Genomic DNA, 20,816 nt, shown 5'->3' on the forward strand with positions numbered 1-20,816 from the left:
GGGCTGGAGAGATGGCTCAGAGGTTAAGAGCATTGCCTGCTCTTCCAAAGGTCCTGAGTTCAATTCCCAGCAACCACATGGTGGCTCACAACCATCTATAATGAGATCTGGTGCCCTCTTCTGGCATGCAGGCAGGCATGGAAGGAATGTTGTATACATAATAAATAAATAAATATTAAAAAAAATTAAAACGGTAAGCGGGGCTGTGGTGGCGTATGCCTTTAATCCCAGCACTCGGGAGGCAGAGACAGGCAGATCTCTGGGAGTTCGAGGCTAGCGTGGTCTACAAGAGCTAGTTCCGGGACAGGCTCCAAAGCTACAGAGAAACCCTGTCTCAAAAAAAAAAATTAAAACGGTAAAAAATGGTCTAAGAATGTAATCCAGCTTTCTTAGAATATGCAAGGTCAAGCCCAGCATACTTAGGAGACAGAGGCAGACAGTTGTGAGTGAGTTCAAGGCCAGCCTGGTAGAGTCTGAGTTCTAAGACAGTCAGGGCTACACAGACAAACCCTGTTTTGAAAAAATAAAAAAAACAACAACAGCAAAACATAATGCAAGGTCCTAGGCTCAATCATGATTACTGGACAAACAACAACAAAACAAAGAAAATAATCTTCACACAATGCCATTATCTAGCTCGAGACCTTATTGGGGCAGTGAAGAGGTCCAATGGTCTTGGGTTAACACATTTTCTCCCAAATGAATAACACCTTTTACTGCCAGGAAAAGAAGCGTAAGACTTCCATAATGTTTTCAGGGTTGGTTTTTTTTTTTTTGTGTGTGTGTGTGTGTGTTTTTGAGACAGGGTTTCTCTGTGGCTTTGGAGCCTGTCCTGGAACTAGCTCTTGTAGACCAGGCTGGTCTCGAACTCACAGAGATCTGCCCGCCTCTGCCTCCTGAGTGCTGGGATTAAAGGCGTGCGCCACCACCGCCCGGCTTTTCAGGTTTAAGAATCATTATGCACCAGGCAGTGGAGGCGCACACCTTTAATCCCAGCACTCGGGAGGCAGAGGCAGGCGGATCTCTGTGAGTTCGAGACCAGCCTGGTCTACAGAGCTAGTTCCAGGACTGGCTCCCATGCTCTGAGCTGTCCCTTAACAGTTCCCCTGGAGAGCAGCTGCAGAGGAAGAGCGGCCAGAACAAGACAGGGCCCAGCTGTGCGTTCTGCCGGGAGCACAGCAGTCCTGTCTCTCCAGCACAGCAGCACACAAACAGAACCTGCAGCAGAGGAGAGGCTACGTGCGGCCTCCTCAAGTCCTCCGAGAAGTTACAGGACATCTACGAGAGGTTCTGGGGGATCACCACGTTCATCCGACAACAATGACAAGCCCTTGAAAACTAAGAATTTCCAGAAGTCTGATTTTAGAGACAAGAATGAGGTCTATCCAACCTCATAGGCATAACTGCATCTTTGGGTACTAGTGTTCTCCTTTGTTGTATTTCTGCACATCTCAAATACTGAAACATTGAGCACAAGTGAAGGAGATGGAATGCTGGTTTCGGGTAGGAAGGTACCTTCCCTCCTTCTTACAAATTCGGAGTCTTGCTCAGTGGTGGAGGTGCATACCTTTGACTTAGCCCTTGGGAGGTAGAGGCAGGAGCATCTCTGTGAGTTTGAGGCCAACCTGGTCTACAGAGCGAGTTCTAGGACAGCCATTGTTACACAGAGAAACCTGTCTTGGGTGGGAAAAAAAAGCAACCCTCCTTCCTGGTTCTGCTATCGTGAGTGCTGGGGTTACAGTCACACACTGCCTGCCACACAAGGCTATTCTGTACTTTAAAAAAAATCATTTCTCTCTTCCATGTTAAATAAACAAATTAAATGTATAAACATACAAAAATGGCCATGGAGGGGTTCTGTGGGTTATGGGTGGATATTTACTATTTTAAAAGATTTTTTTTTTATTTGTTAAAAGCCAGCAAGAAGGCATTGTGCCTGGGAGGTTAAATTAACCACAATTTCTACCATCTAGGCGCTTAGTCTGGCAGGTTTGGGTTCAGACCCAAGGCAGTAGAAAGGTACGAAGGCCTTTCAAGAATGCTAAAACAAACAAACAAACAAAGTGTCCAGGGGAGGAAAAGTTGAGAGCTGAGCAAACACATTTGATTAGCAACAGTTCTGTTCTATGAACCGTGGATTTGTATTCTGATTTGGGGCAAGAAAGCAAGGCTTAAAAATTAGTGCCTAGGATTTGTTTTCCTTTAGGCAACCTCAGAGTTCGAAGGTGCCTTTCGTTTTTAGGCCATCAGGACCCTGGTTCTAGGACTGGCTGGATGCTAATTTGCTCCTTGATTTGGGCCGTAACAATTAGGCTTGCAAATGAGCGCTCTAGATTTGTTATCCTTTATGCAGCAACTGGGCTCCCCGGAACAGAGAGGCCTTTACTGAGTTCCGAGCTCGCTTTCTCCGCCAGTCTTCTGTTGCAGGCCAAACCATGATCTGGGCACGGCCCCTTTAAAGGAGCCTAGACGACGTCAGGGGTCTCTCCCGGCTCCGGAGCAGGGGCGGAGCGACCAGCACAAGGGCTTCTACGTAGCCGGGGACGCCTCTGCGTCACAGCGCCCGCAGCCAATCATGGTGGAGGCTGGCGGGACGCATTACTAAGGCGACGGGCTGGACGCCTCCTCGTTTCGGGATGAATTAGCGGCGGGTTCTGCTCGTAGGTTGTGACCCCCGTGGAGTCGCGGCCTCTCTCTGGTGTCCCCGCGACGTCGCGCGGTTTCCCCGGCGTGTCCCAGGTGCGCGGCCCTCGGCGTCAGGTGCGGGTTTGGGCGCGGGGAACATGGCGGCGACCAGGGGATTCCCCGAGTGGGCGGAGGGGGAGCTGCGGCGTGGCCGCTTTTCCTGAGCGCTTGCTTCCTCCGGTGGCCCCCGAGGGACGGTCACTCGCGGGAGTTGGGGGAGGGTTAGTGCGAGCGACTCGAGAGAGGCGGAGGTCTCCGGAGCCGAGCGGGCTGTGGGACAAGGGTCGTCTTGTGCCCCGTCTGTGCTCACGGACAGGCACCTTTTTCGTCCACGCCACACCTTGGCGGCCCCGGGAGCTGTTGGGTCCCCAGACACCACCTAAGGTGTGCCAGATCTCAGGTGCACAAAGCTGGCATATCCCACGTGGGATACCCACGGGAAAGCTGTCCAAGGCTCAAGCCGCCTGTTTGCCGCGGGTGCTAGAGGTGTGCACCAGGTCTAGGTAGCAGTGCCGCCGAAGGAACGGTAGGCCACTCTAGAGGCTGACGTCCAGGCTGGCTGATTTTTCTGTCCGTCTTTTGAGACATGCCCTTGCTAAGGGCTAGCCTTCCAACCCGTGGTTCTTCTTGTCTCTGTATTGTACCTTATAATTGGTGCGAAAGTAGGCGTGGTACCTGGCAGGTTCTGTCCTTTAGGTTGTATCTTAACATCTAAAATTATGTTTGACCAGAAGCAATAAAGACAGAAGGTGTTTTCTTGTGGCTGTGGAACTGTTTGGTTTTCTCGACCTTTGCGGAAGGATTAGTTGCCTTTGAAGTTCACGTTCTGTATTCGGTGCGCTTTGAGTGGACGTAGACAAATCTGAGTTTTGCAATTTAGTTTAAGTTCCGGAAAAGTGTTGAAGGAATGTCGGCGAAGGGATTACCAAGATAAATGCTTTTCATTCACGTCCTTCATGTACTTCAGCAAAGAAACATCTTGTCATAAAAAGTTTTAAGTATTTGGACTATCTAAAAAACTACTATTTTATCCAGGCGGTTGTGGTGCACGCCTTTAATCCCGGAACTCGGGAGACAGAGGCAGGCGGATCTCTGTGAGTTCAAGGCCAGCCTAAACTACAGAACAAGTTCCAGGACAGGCTCCAAAGCTACACAGAGAAACCCTGTCTTGAAGAACCAAACCAACTAACCAACCAACCAGAAAAAACAAAAACAACAACAAAAAACTATTTTGATGATAGACTTTGCAAAATTTGTGTATTTAAAAATGTTATTTTTATTTGCCTATTTGAGGCTGGTGAGTTTATATGCATCGTGCAATGTGGAGACCTCCTGGAGCTGGAGTTACAGATGTTTTTGAGTCACCTAATGTGGGTGTTGGGAACCCAACCCTGACCCCCTAAAAGAGCAGAAAGTGCTCTTAAGCGTTGAACTATAGCTCCAGCCCATAAACTTGTGCATGTTTGAATTAGGAAAAGAATTTAAAATTTATAGGTGCACTTGGCTTCAGTCCTCAATAGCTACTGTCTCAGGAGTGCCCAGGGTGCGTCTGGCACTCTGATTTCCACATAGCTTCTACCTTAAGTTGAACAAATGTTGGGGTTGCTCTTTTCCCACCAAGTGTAAAGATTAGCTGCTGCAGATGGCAGGAGGGGAACTCTTCTACACTGAATCTGGGGAGATAGCATCAGTTTGGCCTGGTGTTGAGGTTTTATGTAGTGATAACTAGGTTGCTTCTTAAAATACGGTAATTATGTAACTTCCGTGGGGTGTTTTGTCTCTGAGTGGAGAGGACAATTCTTGGCCAAGCAGTCTTCATTAAAGTTTTGTAAGGGGGCGGGGCAGTGCATCTAAAAGACTTACAAACAGTGGTAAGAATTGATGTGTATTAGTATGCTGTACTCTGCCTGGTGGTGTGTCAAGGGCCTTGTGTCCACTCACTTGTTCAACGCCAGTGTAAAGTGATTGCATCAACAGATGAAGAAACTGTAGCAAATGACATCGGTTGTCCTATTGTGGCCGCCCACACCTGTCTTTTTTTTTCCTGTCCTGAGGATTGAATGCTGAGGCTTGCATATGCTAAACAATGTTCCATCACTGAGCTATTCCCAGCCCTTTTTTATTTTGAGACAGGGTCTCATTGAGTTGCCAAGATTAGCCTTGAACTCATTCTGGAGCTCAGGAAGGACTTGAACTTGTGATCTTCTTTCTTCCTTAGCCCTCTGAATAGCTGAAATTGCAGTCCTGCACCACTGGGCTGGCTCCTGTGTTCTTCCATACCTTCACTATATGCATCCAAGTGTATCATATGCTAAGGGGAATATGTGAGCTGAGTTTTCAGGGTCTTTTACTTGTATAAACAATTATGATTCATTATTTTAGCATCCTTCATTATTTGTGTGGCTACAATTACTTTGGTTAAGTAGTATATTAATTCTACTTTTTTTTTTGTTTATTTTCTGAGACAGGGTTTCTTTATGTAACAGTCCTGGCTGTCCTGGAACTTGCTTTGTAGACCAGGCTGGCCTTAAACTCATAGAGATTTGCCTGCCTCTGCCTCCCAAGTGCTGGTATCAAAGGTGTGTGCCACCACCACCCTGCTTACTTTGTTTTTAAGACATCAATCTCATCTGTAGGACAGGATGATTTGGAACTTGATCTGTAATCCATGATGGCTTCAAATTCTAGGCAGTTATAGACACTCAGCCTTCTGCTCAGCTTTGATGTCCAATACATTTAAAAACTATTTTAAAGCAGAGTTGTAACTAATACTACCAGGAAACACAAGTTTATAGTTTTAATTTTTAGTAGGTTCGTTTGTGTGGGTGTTTGCATGCGTGTGTAGGGTGTGGCATGCACATGTTCATGGCAAGGCTTCATTTTTGAGAAAAGGGTCTTACTGAACCTGATGCTTATTGATTGAGTAGACTGGCATCCTCTTGTTGCTTGGATTACATTCGTGCACATGCTGCTAGATCTGAGATTTTACTTGGGTGCTGGGGCTCTGCACTCAGCTCCTCATGCCTGTGTAGCAAGCACTTTACCCACTGAGCCATCTTCCCAACTCTGCTTAAATTCTTTGAGAGAATACTTTGATGGATAAATTTAAAAACAGACTGGTTTTAGTATAACTCATTACTAAACAATAAGCTAATAATTTTCTTAGTCTTTTTTGTTTCTGTTTTTGATTTTTTTTTCCCCCTTGAGTCAGGGTTTCTTTGTGTAGCCATGGCTGCTGGTTGTCCTATGTAGATCAGGCTTGCTTTGAATTCACAGAGATCTGCCTACCTCTGCCTCCTGAGTGCTGGGATATTTTCTCAGTCTTTATAGGAAAAAAAAATGACATAAAAGTGGCTGTTATTTCATTGTTTCATAATTCTATCTGGAATCTTTCTGCCTCCTTGGAATGTAAAATTAATTCCTGATCTAATCCTTGAGGTCAAGGAGAGACCCAAGTTCAATCTGAAGATGTGGGGAAGGAATAGATGATTAACTTACAGTGATAGGCACAGAGAACTCTGGGAACGTGAGCTGGGATGGACCTAGCTAAGTGAGGAAGGGAGCTAAGCAGAGCATGAGGGAGAGCAGCCTCCAGCAGTGCATAGACAGGAACGCTGTCATGGCCGGATGAATGAGAGAGTGTGTATCCTTTCAGGGAGAGATACAGGAAGAGTTAGGTCCAGGCTGGGAATTCTCGATTAGGACTTAATTTATTCTCCTGGCAATATGGATTTCACAAGAACTTTAAGTCTAGAGCTAAACTAGACTTGCTTTTCTGTCAACTGGCCAGCTGGAGTTGCTGGGAAGAGGAACCTCAGCTGAGACAATACCTCCATCAGATGGCCTGTAGGCAAACCTCTAGGTTCCAGTCTTGGTTAATGATTGATGTGGAAGGGCCCAGCCTGCTTGGGAGTGGTGTTTTCCCTGGGCAGATAGTCTGAGTTGGATAAGAAAGCAAGCTTAACAAGCCATGGGAAGCAAGCCAGTTAGCAGCGTTTCTCCTCGGCCTCTGCTTCAGTCTCTGCCTTGATCTCCTGCCCTGACTTTCCTCAGTGACGGACTGTGACGGAGTTGTAAGTTGAAATGAACCCTTTCTTCCCTAATTGGTTTTGGTCATGTTTTATGGTGGCAGTAGAAATCTTAACTAAGACATGGAGTGAAATGATCAGCTTTCTGTTCTGCTTCTTTATTTATTGGGTGTTTTTGAGGCATGGTCTCACTCTAGCTCAGGCTGGCCTGGGCCTTGCTGTGTAGCTGGCTTCAAGCACAAGGTTATCCTCCTGCCTCAGCACTTATCAAGTGCTGGGATTACAGGCTAACATGAGGTGCCACACCTCGTTATGTTCTGGAGAGGTGTCTTTGGTAACAGAATGTAAAGAAGAAACCAGTTAAGGATCATTTCATAATCCAGGCTTGGTGGTTTAGGCTGGATGGTGTATAGTCTGGATGGTGTATATATAGGCTGGATGGTGTATAGACTAGACGTTGTATAGGCTGTATGGTATATAAATAGGCTGGACGGTGTATAGGCTGAACGGTATATATATATATTGGATGGTGTGTAGACTAGATGGTGTATAGGCTGGACAGTGTATAGGCTGGATGGTGTATATATAGGCTGGATGATATATATAGGCCAGACGGTGTATAGGCTGGACAGTGTATATAGGCTGGATGGTGTATAGGTTAGACAGTGTATAGGCCAGACGGTGTATAGGCTGGACAGTGTATATATAGGCTGGATGATATATATAGGCCAGATGGTGTATAGGCTGAACAGTGTATATATAGGCTGAATGATACATATAGGCCAGATGGTGTATAGGCTGGATAGTGTATAGACTAGATGGTGTATAGGCTGGACGATGTATATATAGGCTGGATGATATATATAGGCCAGACGGTGTATAGGCTGGATAGTGTATAGGCTGGCCATGAGCTGGAGAGAGCTGAGTTCAGATTCCTTAAGTTTGGAAATCAAAATAGAATGTGAGGTGAATTAGGTATGAAGAACAGGAGCGTGTGAGAGGCAGAGGTGGGACTCCTCTACAAACTAAACGTTATATATTTTATAACTAATGCTTGGAAATTGAGGCGCTGTTGACTGATATAAGGAGAGACTAGCCGGATTCTTTGTGAGGGTACTAAGGGAGTGAATGGAAGAACCATCTAAGATAGGTTTTGGGAAAATTGAATATTGCTAGGAGAATGGGTATTAGGTTGCCTGCCTGCCCGCCCGCCCTCCCTCCCTCCCTCCCTCCCTCCCTCCTTCCTTCCTTCCTTCCTTCCTTCCTTCCTTCCTTCCTTCCTTCCTTCCTTCCAGAATGGGTATTAGGTTGTCTCCCTCCTCCCTCCCTCCCTCCCTCCCTCCCTCCCTCCCTCCCTCCCTCCCTCCCTCCCTCCCTTCTTCTTTTTTAAAACAGAGTTTCTCTGTTTAGCCTGGGATGTCCTAGGGCTTGCTCTGTAGAGAACTCAGAGATTCGCCTGTCTCTGCCCCCAAAATGCTGGGATTAAAGGTGTGCATCACCACCCCGTTGGATATTTTTCTTATATTAGGCTTTTGTTGTTATTTTGAGACCAGGTCTCATGTAGGCCAGGCAGGTTCTGAATTCTCTCTGTAGCTGAAGCTGATCCTTTGCCTCCAGCTTTCAAATGATGGGATTATAGACGCGTACTTCCACCCCCAGCTTATTTTGAGTGCTTATATATTTGCACAGCAGTGATTTCAATGTGGAAACAGCCACTGATGAAACGAGGTGGTTGTAAATGGATCATGCAGATGTTTATAGCACTACAATTACTCAGTGCCAACAGTACCACAGTGCGGGGGGGGGGGGGGGGTCAGTTAGGGGTCAGTTAGGGTGAAAGTGCGAACTTGCCACAGTTGGAGGATCTTGTTTCTTTTGAGCATGCTGCAGAACCTTTCAAATCATAAACAGAAATCAATACTTGCAGATAGATTAAACAGATTTATTTGAATGATTCAGAAAGCAATGATTTTATAAAAGTTGATCCTTTAGTGTGTAGTTGCTGATATAGACCAGTGGGAAGTCATGTTGATAGGAGTGTGACATGGTTCGTACGTACAGTCATTTTGACATGTGTGGCTTTGTCACTCTTACCCAAGGTGCTTTGGTCACAGTGTTTAATTTTTTTTTCTCCAGCAATAGCACCTTAACTAGGATAGGGAGAAAAGATGGAAAGTAGGGGTAGCTGAAACACTTTTTTTTTTTTTTTTGCTCCTCCCTTAGAGTCAGGGCCCTGCTACACAACCCAGTCTAACCTTGAATTATGCCAAGTCGTGCAGGCTGGTCCTGAATTCCTGGTCCTCCTGACTGCTTACTTTGTGCTGATTGTAGGCATGTGCCACTCTGTCCAGCCTGTGTTCTTCGCTTCTGTGCCTGCATGCCTGTTTCAACTCAGCGAAAATTTAAAATATGTGGTACTCTTGTGGCTTTATTTTGAAGGGGTTGCTTGAACAAGAATAGTCCCTGTATTACAAAGTATGCCCAAAGTTTCTGAAGACCCATGTGGAGTATGCCTTCCTGTGATTGTTTAGAGTCATTCTTTCTGTGGTGTGGGATATTTAAATGAAATCTCCCTTTTGACTTTCTTTTTTTTTTTTTTTTTTTTTTTTTTGGGTTTTTCCGAGACAGGGTTTCTCTGTGGTTTTGGAGCCTGTCCTGGAACCAGCTCTTGTAGACCAGGCTGGTCTCGAACTCACAGAGATCCGCCTGCCTCTGCCTCCCGAGTGCTGGGATTAAAGGCGTGCGCCACCACCGCCCGGCTATATGTGCTACTGTAGTTTTTTTGTTTATTGGACAGTCTTAATGCTTCATTATATAATTTTGAAATTTAGTAAAAATATATACCCCCCCCCCTTTCTGATAGGGTCTCTGTGTGACTAGGCAGGCCTTTGAACCAAGGTGCCTCATCCTCACTAGTGTTGAGGGTGCATTGTGAGCCATCACACCTGCCTAACACTTAAGTTGTTTAGTAAAGTCAGTTGATTAAGGAAAAAGTGATACTTTGTGGTCTAACAAATAGAGCTTGCCTGAAGATCATAGTGCAGAGCTGAGCCACAATTAACTGCAGAGGCCTGGCAGTGGTGACACACCTTTAATCCCAGTCCTTGGGAGTTCTGTGCCTCTAATCCCAGCACTAGGGCTGTGGAGACGGAAGATTTGACTTGGTAAAGAGAGGAATATAAGGTGGGAGGAGACAGGAGCTCATGGCATTTAATCTGAGGACTTGAAGAGTCCATGGAGGTAAGAACTTTAGTGGCTGGCTGCTTTACTTCTCTATCTTTCAACTTCTACCCCCAATATCTGTCTCCAGGTTTTTATTGAGACCAGTTAGAATTCGCAATACGTTTTTGTTCTCTTGCAGCCAGGCCTTTGCCACTAGCTTTACTTATGGTTTAACTTCTCTTTCCTTCCGAGGCTAGGTATACTGGAAATTAGATGTCCTCTTTGCTACTGGGATGAAGAGTTTCTTGTCTATTGAAGGTAATAGTCGTCCTTGGAACTGAGTCTTCATTCAGTTCAGGTGTTCCCAAAGCTATATTTATTTATTCCTTTTTGAATCTAGAGTTTTGTGAGGAAGTCTTATATTCCTACTTTGAATTAAGAATGCTTAATGTCTGATTCTGTCTTTGGGGACTATTCTTAAGACTTCTCAGGGTCTTTCTACCCACTGGCATTTACTAGGCATTTCTAGATTGGTAGATGCTTACATTAGTTTCCTACAGCTGTTGTACTAAGTCACTACAAACATACTGTGGAGACAAGCACTCTGAAATCTTGTTAGTCAGCCAAGATCAAGAGTAGCAGAGCTGTGGCATGTTGTGTTTCTTTGGGACTGAACGGCTGTAGGATTGAGCGGGACAGAAACCTCTGATGACTGCAGGATTGGGCGGGACAGAAACCTCTGTCAACAGTTTATAAGTAAAGAAACAAGATTAATTGCCTAAAGTCACAAAGTTTGCAAATGTCTGTCACTTTCTCTTACCTCCTTCCTTTCAAAACCTAGGAATATGCAGAACCAGGTACAACAATATGTGCTAGTGGTCCTAGCACTTTGGAGGCTGAGGCAGGAGGATTGGTACATTGAAGCTACTCAGGGCCACATAGTGAATTCCAGCTTACTCTGGGCTGCATAATGAAACTTGTCTCAAAACCCCGAAACATACACACACAGCCAAGATACAGTTTTGCCATAAGGGCTCATTCTGTCACCCTTGATGGGCACATTCCCTCCCCTGACTTCTTACAAGTACCAATCTGTTTTTCGTTTTTACAGTTTGGTCATTGAAGGAATGTTAGACTCATGGATTTAAACAACATTCAATCCGTGGGATTTGACTTTTTTTCCACCCCTATTTGGCATAATTCTCTCTGGATTCATTGTCGTTATGCATGAGTTTGTACTTTTCTTACCCTTGCATTCCTTAGTCTCCTTAGCACTCCTTCATAGGAATGTGCACATTGAAGGGCATCTGTGTTGTTTCCAGTGTTTGGCTCTTAGAAACAAGCTGCTATGCACATTTGTGTATTTTTTTTTGTGTGTGTGTGAATGTAAATTTTTACTTCACTGGAGTAAATACCCAGCAGTGTAATTGCTGGGCCATATGGAGGTTGTGTGGATACATGAGTTTATTTCTGAACCCTCAGCTCTTTTCCCCAGATCTGTTTGTTTTTTTTTTCACCTCAATACCACACTATCTTTAATGGTGTTGCTTTGTACTGAGTTTTGAAAATAGAAACACAAATCCTGTTTTGCTCTTTAAAAATAATTTATTTCATTTTTTACTTATTTATCTGTGTGTCTATATGTGCATGGTGTGCGGAGGTCAGAGGACAACTTTCAGGGGTTGGAATCAAACTCAGGTCATCAGACTTGGCAGGAAGTACCTTTACCAGCCATGCCATCTGGCCTGCATATTTTATTCTTCATTAAGATTATTTTTAACTTATTTTTAGTTTCTTACACGTCTATATTTTTTTGTTTTGTCTCACTCTGTAGCCCAGACTGTCTCAGAACTCACTGCGTAATCCAGACTAGCCTTGGATGTGTAATCCTCCCCCTCCACTTGCAGTGTGCTGGGATTCTTTGCAGGGCTGTGTCACTATGCCGAGCAGTCTATATTAATTTTAGAATTAATTTGTCGATTTCTACACAGTAGGCTGATGGGGGATCTGACAGCAGGTGCCTTTTATTTGTTAAATTGTACAACCTTCACTATGATCAATTTTAAAATATTTTGTTGTCCTAAAGAATCCCCATGTGTCATGTGTATTAATAATAGTGACACTTCTGCCCTCTTCCAGACTCTCCTTTTCTCTATGCAGTTATGATCTTCTTTCCTCTAGATTTGTATATTCCAGCCTTTTTATATAAATGGACTGATGATATATTGTGCCCCCTCCTCACACTTCTCCCCTCTGTTCCCCGCCTTTTGTATAGGGTCTATATTTGTAGCCCAGGCTAGCCTAGAACTCACTGTGTAACCCAGGCTGGCCCTGAGCTCGTGGATATCCTCTTGCCTCAGATTCCCAAATGCTGGGATTACACATCATAATGCCTAACTTTATCTGATCATTTTTGAATAGCTTTTCCCCTTAGCACAATATTTTCAGGATTCCTGTGCACAGTGGCACAATGTGCCTGTTTGTTGTTATGACAAAACAGCATGACCAAGGTAAATAATAAAATCTTTAATGGGGCTTATAGTTTCAGAGGGTGACGAGCCCATGATGGTGGGCAGAGGCAGGCTAGCAGGAACAGCCAAGAGCTCACATCTCAATCTGCACACAGGAGATGAGAGAGCACGCTGGGAATGGTACATTGTTTTTTTTTTTATGATTAATAGGGTGATATTTATTTAAAGGGGAAAAAACTTACAGATCACTGTCAGCCCTCTGCGTGACCAGGAAGGAAGTCAAGTCACCGGCGGAGCAGGAAGTGAAGAGAGAGAGGAGAGGGAAGTGGCCCCTTTTTTAAAGGGAGAGAGACCACGCCCCAAGGGGCTGGCATCTCAGCTGCGATAGGCTGGAGGAGTGGGAGGACCTCCCGTAACATAAGAGCAATAAGGGTTCCCTGACCTGTGGGAAGCCCAAGGACCGCCCACCTCTATCCAGGTCTCCTAAGGTGAGCATCCAAACTGCCTAGGCTCCCCCAAAGCCAGTACGTGCAGTAGGATCAAAAACCCACTGCGATTGTTCTTGAGTTCTCAGTATTCCTCATTGTCCTCTATGTTCAGCTAGTCCGGATTTGTCCCATGCTTTTTCAGACCCAGGCCAGCTGGCCTTGGTGAGTTCCCAATAGAACATCCCCATTGTCTCAGTGTGTGGGTGCACCCCTCGCGGTCCTGAGTTCCTTGCTCGTGCTCCGTCTCCTTCTGCTCCTGATTTGGACCTTGAGATTTCTGTCCCGTGCTCCTCTGTCTCTGTCTCCTTTCATCGCCTGATGAAGGTTAATATTCATGAGGATGCCTATGTGTTTGTCTTTGGGTTCACCTTCTTACTTAGCTTCTCTAGGAACATGCATTATAAGCCCAATGTCCTTTATTTATGGCTAGAAACCAAATATGAGTGAGTACATCCCATGTTCCTCTTTTTGGGTCTGGCTTACCTCACTCAGGATAGTGTTTTCTATTTCCATCCATTTGTATGCAAAATTCAAGAAGTCCTTGTTTTTTACTGCTGAGTAATACTCTAATATGTATATATTCCATACTTTCTTCATCCATTCTTCCATTGAAGGGCATCTAGGTTGTTTCCAGGTTCTGGCTATTACAAACAATGCTGCTATAAACATAGTTGAGCATATACTTTTGTTGTATGATAGGGCCTCTCTTGGGTATATTCCCAAGAGTGGTATTGCTGGATCCAGGGGTAGGTTGATTCCGAATTTCCTGAGAAACCGAAACACTGCTTTCCAGAGTGGTTGCACAAGTTTGCATTCCCACCAGCAATGGATGAGTGTCCCCCTTTCTCCACAACCTCTCCAGCAAAGGCTATCATTGGTGTTTTTTATTTTAGCCATTCTGACAGGTGTAAGATGGTATCTTAAAGTTGTCTTGATTTGCATTTCCCTGATCGCTAGGGAAGTTGAGCATGACCTTAAGTGTCTTTTGGCCATTTGAAGTTCTTCTGTTGAGAATTCTCTGTTCAGCTCAGTGCCCCATTTTATAATTGGATTGATTAGCCTTTTACGGTCTAGTTTCTTGATTTCTTTATATATTTTGGAGATCAGACCTTTGTCAGTTGCGGGGTTGGTGAAAATCTTCTCCCAGTAAGTGGGTTGCCTTTTTGTCTTAGTGACCGTGTCCTTTGCTTTACAGAAGCTTCTCAGCCTCAGGAGGTCCCATTTATTCAATGATGCCCTTAGTGTCTGTGCTGCTGGGGTTATACGTAGGAAGTGGTCTCCTGTGCCCATGTGTTGTAGAGTACTTCCCACTTTCTCTTCTATTAGGTTCAGTGTGTTCGGACTGATATTGAGGTCTTTAATCCATTTGGACTTGAGTTTTGTGCATGGTGATAGATATGGATCTATTTTCATTCTTTTACAGATTGACATCCAGTTTTGCCAGCACAATTTGTTGAAAATGCTGTCTTTTTTCCATTGTATACTTTTAGCTCCTTTATCGAAAATCAGGTGCTCATAGGTTTGTGGGTTAAAGTCAGGGTCTTCTATTCGATTCCATTGGTCGACTTCTCTGTTTTTATGCCAATACCAGGCTGTTTTCAATACTGTAGCTCTATAATAGAGTTTGAAGTCAGGGATGGTAATGCCTGGTACATTGTTTTGAAATCTCAGAATCTACTCCTAGTGAAACATCTTCTCCAGCAAGGCCACACCTCCTTCACCCTTCCCTAACAGTTCTATCAGCTGGAGACCAAATATTCAAATACATGAGCCTGTGGAGGACATTCTCATACCACCACACATGGTATACTATAACAGCATGTGGTTTATTTTCTTTTGCCAAACCATCTTTTATGGATAGTGCCACATTTATTATTATTATTATTTTGGTTTTTGAGACAATGTCTCATCCTGTAACCTTGACTGGCATGGGATCTACTGTGTAGACTACACTGGCCTCAAGCTTGAGGTCTGCCTGTCTCTGCCTCCTGAACACTGGTACCGAAAGTATGTACCACCACACCTAGCCTGTCACATTTTATTTATCCATTCTTCACCTGGTGGGCTCTTGAGTTGTTTTGCTTAGTGGCTGTTTGGAATAATGTGGCTGTGATCATTCATTTACAAGCTCTGTATAGGTTTGTGTTTTTATTTTTTTCTTGTATATACTTAGTACTAGAATTGTTGGCCCACAGGGTAGTGGTATGTAACTTTTTGAATAATTATTAGATTGTTTTCCAAACTGGTTGTATGAGTTTACTCTCTTGCCAATGGTGTGGCCAGGTTTACATTTCTTAGCATCAGAACTTGTTTCTATTTATTTTATTGTTATAGTTAGTTCTTCTGGAACTATCCTTGTGGACATGACCAGAGGCATGCTACAAATCTAGTTGCTTATTTCAGGCTGACAGTCAAAATACATGGTCACAGCAAGTGATGAATTGTTTTCAGAAGCTATTTTTTTCATCTTTTGTTATGTATGATTGTGTACTTATTTTTCTTGGACTTACTAGTATTTTATAGAAAATCTTAATATTGCTGACTATTGAACAATCTTTACACCCTGTATTAAAAAACAGTTTTTAATATTATTGAATTCCTTTTCTAATGCTTTCTGAGGGTTTTTTGTGTCTCTGGTACTTTTTTTTAAAATTTATTTATTTATTAAAGATTTCTGCCTCCTCCCCGCCACCGCCTCCCATTTCGCTCCCCCTCCCCCAATTAAGTCCCCCTCCCTCATCAGCCCGAAGAGCAATCAGGGTTCCCTGCCCTGTGGGAAGTCCAAGGACCGCCCACCTCTATCCAGGTCTAGTAAGGTGAGCATCCAAACTGCCTAGGCTTCCACAAAGCCAGTATGTACAGTAGGATCAAAAACCCATTGCCATTGTTCTTGAGTTCTAAGCAGTCCTCATTGTCTGCTATGTTCAGCAAGTCCGGTTTTATCCCAGGCTTTTTCAGACCCAGTCCAGCTGGCCTTGGTGAGTTCCCGATAGAACATCCCCATTGTCTCAGTGTGTGGGTGCACCCCTCGCGGTCCTGAGTTCCTTGCTCATGCTCTCTCTTCTTCTGCTCCTGATTTGGACCTTGAGATTTCAGTCCGGTGCTCCAATGTGGGTCTCTGTCTCTGTCTCCTTTCATCACCTGATGAAGGTTAATATTCAGGAGGATGCCTATATGTTTTTCTTTGGGTTCACCTTCTTATTTAGCTTCTCTAGGATCACAAATTATAGGCTCAATGTCCTTTATTTATGGCTAGAAACCAAATATGAGTGAGTACATCCCATGTTCCTCTTTTTGGGTCTGGCTTACCTCACTCAGGATAGTGTTTTCTATTTCTATCCATTTGTATGCAAAATTCAAGAAGTCCTTGTTTTTTACTGCTGAGTAAAAAACTAATACTCTAATATGTATATATTCCATACTTTCTTCATCCATTCTTCCATTGAAGGGCATCTAGGTTGTTTCCAGGTTCTGGCTATTATAAACAATGCTGCTATGAACATAGTTGAGCATATACTTTTGTTGTATGATAGGGCATCTCTTGTTATATTCCCAAGAGTGGTATTGCTGGGTCCAGGGGTAGGTTGATCCCGAATTTCCTGAGAAACCGCCACACTGCTTTCCAAAGTGGTTGCACAAGTTTGCATTCCCACCAGCAATGGATGAGTGTACCCCTTTCTCCACAACCTCTCCAGCAAAGGCTATCATTGTTTTTTTTTTTTTATTTTAGCCATTCTGACAGGTGTAAGATGGTATCTTAAAGTTGTCTTGATTTGCATTTCCCTGATCGCTAAGGAAGTTGAGCATGACCTTAAGTGTCTTTTGGCCATTTGAACTTCTTCTGTTGAGAATTCTCTGTTCAGCTCAGTGCCCCATTTTATAATTGGATTGATTAGCCTTTTACGGTCTAGTTTCTTGAGTTCTTTATATATTTTGGAGATCAGACCTTTGTCAGTTGCGGGGTTGGTGAAGATCTTCTCTCAGTAAGTGGGTTGCCTTTTTGTCTTAGTGACAGTGTCCTTTGCTTTACAGAAGCTTCTCAGTCTCAGGAGGTCCCATTTATTCAATGAGGCCCTTAATGTTTGTGCTGCTGGGGTTATATGTAGGAAGTGGTCTCCTGTGTGCCCATGTGTTGTAGAGTACTTCCCACTTTCTCTTCTATCAGGTTCAGTGTGTTCAGACTGATATTGAGGTCTTTAATCCATTTGGACTTGAGTTTTGTGCATGGTGATAGATATGGATCTATTTTCATTCTTCTACAGATTGACATCCAGTTTTGCCAGCACAATTTGTTGAAGATGCTCTCTTTTTTCCATTGTATACTTTTGGCTCCTTTATCGAAAATCAGGTGTTCATAGGTTTGTGGGTTAAAGTCTAGGTCTTCTATTCGACTCCATTGGTCGACTTCTCTGTTTTTATGCCAATACCAAGCTGTTTTCAATACTGTAGCTCTGTAATAGAGTTTGAAGTCAGGGATGGTAATGCCTCAGACAATCCTTATTGTATAAGATTGTTTTGGCTATCCTGGGTTTTTTGTTTTTCCATATAAAGTTGATTATTGTCTTCTCCAGATCTGTAAAGAATTTTGATGGGATTTTGATGGGGATTGCATTGAATCTATAGATTGCTTTTGGTAGAATTGCCATTTTTACTATGTTGATCCTCCCTATCCAAGAGCAAGGGAGATCCTTCCATTTTCTGGTGTCCTCTTCAATTTCTTTCTTCAAAGACTTAAAGTTCTTGTCAAATAGATCTTTCACTTCCTTCGTCAGAGTTACCCCAAGATATTTTATGCTATTTGTGGCTATCGTGAAAGGTGATGCTTCTCCGATCTCCCTCTCTGCTTCCTTATCCTTAGTGTATAGGAAGGCAACTGATTTTTTGGAGTTGATCTTGTATCCTGCCACAGTACTAAAGGTGTTTATCAGCTGGCCCTATGCCTTAGGGTTCCTATTGTGGTGATAAAACACCATAAAAGGAAGTGGAAAGAAAATGTTTATTTTGCTTACACTTCTGTATCACAGTCCATCATTGAAAGAAGTCTGGGCAGGAACTCAAGATAGGAGGTAGAAACTGAAGCAGAGACCATGGAGGAATGCTACTTACTAGCTTGCTCCCCATGTCTTGCTTGGGCTGCTGTCTAGAACCACCTCCGTGGAGTGGTACCACTCACAATGGACTAGGCCTCCCACATCACTCGTTAATCAAGAAAATGTCCTACAGACAATCTCATGGAGGCATTTCTCAATTGAGGTTCCTCTTCTTAGACAACTCTAGCTTGTGCCAAGTTGACAGAAACTAACCAGGACATTCTATGTCCTATTCTTTCTTCCCGTGTTTCTTCTGCATGAGATTGAGATGTGCTCTCAGCTTTCTGCTTTGCTGTCATGCCATGCCTCCCATGCCCTGATATTCCATCCATCTGGAACCATTAGCCTTTTCTTCCTTAATATGGTTCATGTATGGTATTTTTACCATAGCAACACAGAGGTACCTAATATAAAAATTGGAGTGTTGGTGGCCATGCTGTTTTATAGAGCAGTGCAGAGAGTGAGTCCTCATGGGATGCTTGGGAGCTGCTAACACCTTGATGGGCCTGGGCATACCCTTCAGGGAGAGGGGGTAAAGGAAGGCAGTGCCCCTTAATGTCGGGACAACCACTTGAGCTTTCTTTTGCTGCTGCTTTTGTAAGGCTTAGGCTCCCCCTCTTCATTATACTTGGATTATTTCAGTAGTCTATGTTGGTATTAAAAATTGTAACTTTTATTTATTACATATTTGATAAACTGTATCTGATCTTTCTCTGGCTCTTGACTTTTTTTTTTGACTTTGGGCTTAAAAAAAATCAAAAAACCCTTGGAATTTTCTGAATGGTAAGAATATCTTTTGTTATCTCCAGTGTCTCTGGATTGTACTGGGAATTTGTGCTGTGTATCAGAAAGACCAAAATTAGAAATTTGGAACTTTCAGTACTCCACCCTCACCCCCATGCATGCTTGCCCATGTCTCTGAGAGGGGAGGAGGAAACTAGATGCTGAGTTTAATTAGGGGACCTATGATTTAGCTAGTCATATTTAGGGGACCCTTGATTTAGCTGGTCATATTTAGGGGACCCATGATTTAGCTGGTCATATTTAGGGGACCCATGATTTAGCTAGTCATATTTAGGGGACCCATGATTTAGCTAGTCATGTTAGGTAATGCAAGTCTGGGACAGTGGTGAATGTGTTAAGGTACAAGGCGATTGACCCTTGGGTTTCTGGAGTGGCATGGAGGCTTTGTGTCTACTCTTCCTCTCCCAGACCCTTCTCAGTGCATCTCTTCCTTCCATTTAGCTGTTCCTGAGTTGAGCCTTTTATAGTAAAATAAAGCTGTGATTGGTAAGTATTGTGCTTTCACTGTTTCACAAGAATTGTTCTAGTGAATTACTGAACCAGAGAAAGAATTTAGAGAAACAGCGTTTGTAGTTAAATGTAGTTAGTGTAGTGAGCCCAGAGATAGCTGAAGAAAGAGTGAGTGGTTTTGTTAAGTTCTTGCTCTTTACCTTGTTGGATCTGATCTTACCTTCAGGCAATGAGTGTCAGAATTAAATAGAAATTGTGGGGCATCTGGCTGGTGTCAGTGTGTGCACTCTTGTAGGTATTGTGGGACTGTGCTATGTGCATCATTTCATGTAGTACCCTAGAAAGGTAATGCCTGCTTGACCCTTTGCTGGGGAAGGTGTAGACCTAGTAGTCGAGGACCACAAAACCAGGAGTTGTTGGGAGAATTCCATGATTTCTGACCACAGACCTATTTCTTTTTTTTTGGGGGGGGGGTTTAAGACAGGGTTTCTCCGTAGCTTTTGGTTCCTGTCCTGGAACTAGCTCTTGTAGACCAGGCTGGCCTCGAACTCACAGAGATCCGCCTGCCTCTGCCTCCCGAATGCTGGGATTAAAGGCGTGCGCCATCACCGCCCGGCCACAGACCTATTTCTTAATCCTTTGTGCTGAAGCAACTTGCTTTGGAGATTAAAACTCTCCTCTGACCTGGCAGGTGTGATCTTTGCATTTTTTTCTTTTTTGTTTTGAGACAGGGTCTGCTTTGAAGCCTAGGGCCATGCCTGCACTCCCAAGTGCTGGGATTACATGAATGGACCACAGATCTTGGACCACTATTTTTGAGCTCAGGGACTTTTCAGTTGCTCCCCTATTACAATACTCCTTAGGCAGCCAGTCAAGGCCCGAAGTGGTAATATTGCCCATATTTTGTTCATATGTTTGAACATAATCAACACCTGTTGTGTTTTTTGGTAGGCCGCTCCATTCTGTGTCTGCAGGAGTTGTGTTAGGAATGGAATGTGTGGGTTCTGGCCCCCGGTAAAATATAATGGGAGGTCAGAATATAGGAAAAGGATGTTGGCAGAAAAATAGCACATACTGACCATGTGAGTAGGTAGGTCTTGGACAAGCGGCTTCATGGAGCAGGGCTGTTGGAGTGTGACCTGAAGAGACTGTAGGATTTTGAGACCTGTGACTGGGCAGGCGATGCTCCTAGGCAGGAAGAATGTGACCTAAAAGGGATTGAGGGGATTTTGGATTAAAGCTGAGGCAGAGGTTGCCTTACTTTATCTGGAGGGAGCCTTTTCTTGAGGCAGGATCTGTTTCCTCCTCTTGAAAAGCTGTGCTATGTCTTTCTAGTTGAATGTTTGCCAGATCTTGGTTTTTGCCCTCTTTTCAAACATGCTGAAAGCTGCTTTAGGGTCAGCCAGTGATACAGTCGGGTGAGTATGCTAATCAGTCACACTTTTACTAAAAACAAGGCCTGCCTGAAATATTTTTTATGTTACCTGAACTCGCCAAAGGAAGCTTTAAATTAGAATGTTCAAAAACTTTTAGTAGTGAAAAGAAACATTGAAGAATATCAAAATAGGCAGCCTGAAGAAGGTCGCATTCTTTTAAGTTGGTTAAGTTGATAAGTATTTTAAATGTGGACACACATTG

The 20,816-nt window shown here is 43.8% G+C and overlaps 1 protein-coding gene across 6 annotated transcripts in view; it reads left to right on the top strand.

Moving 5' to 3' along the window:
- Window positions 1-2,565: 2,565 nt before the first annotated feature.
- Lclat1 (lysocardiolipin acyltransferase 1) overlaps window positions 2,566-20,816 on the top strand; it is a 122,951-nt gene continuing 104,700 nt past the window's right edge. For 2 of the 6 annotated variants that reach the window (XM_075955299.1, XM_075955297.1), the window contains exon 1: window positions 2,579-2,739. The gene's annotated coding sequence lies outside the window, so the exon portion shown is untranslated. Of the gene's footprint in view, window positions 2,761-6,735; window positions 6,759-20,816 lie in introns of those variants that run through there. The other 4 variants (XM_075955302.1, XM_075955303.1, XM_075955300.1 and 1 more) reach the window with 4 other exon arrangements.

The sequence above is a fragment of the Microtus pennsylvanicus genome, chromosome 21 (genome assembly GCF_037038515.1).
Source record: "Microtus pennsylvanicus isolate mMicPen1 chromosome 21, mMicPen1.hap1, whole genome shotgun sequence".
Lineage (NCBI taxonomy): Eukaryota > Metazoa > Chordata > Mammalia > Rodentia > Cricetidae > Microtus > Microtus pennsylvanicus.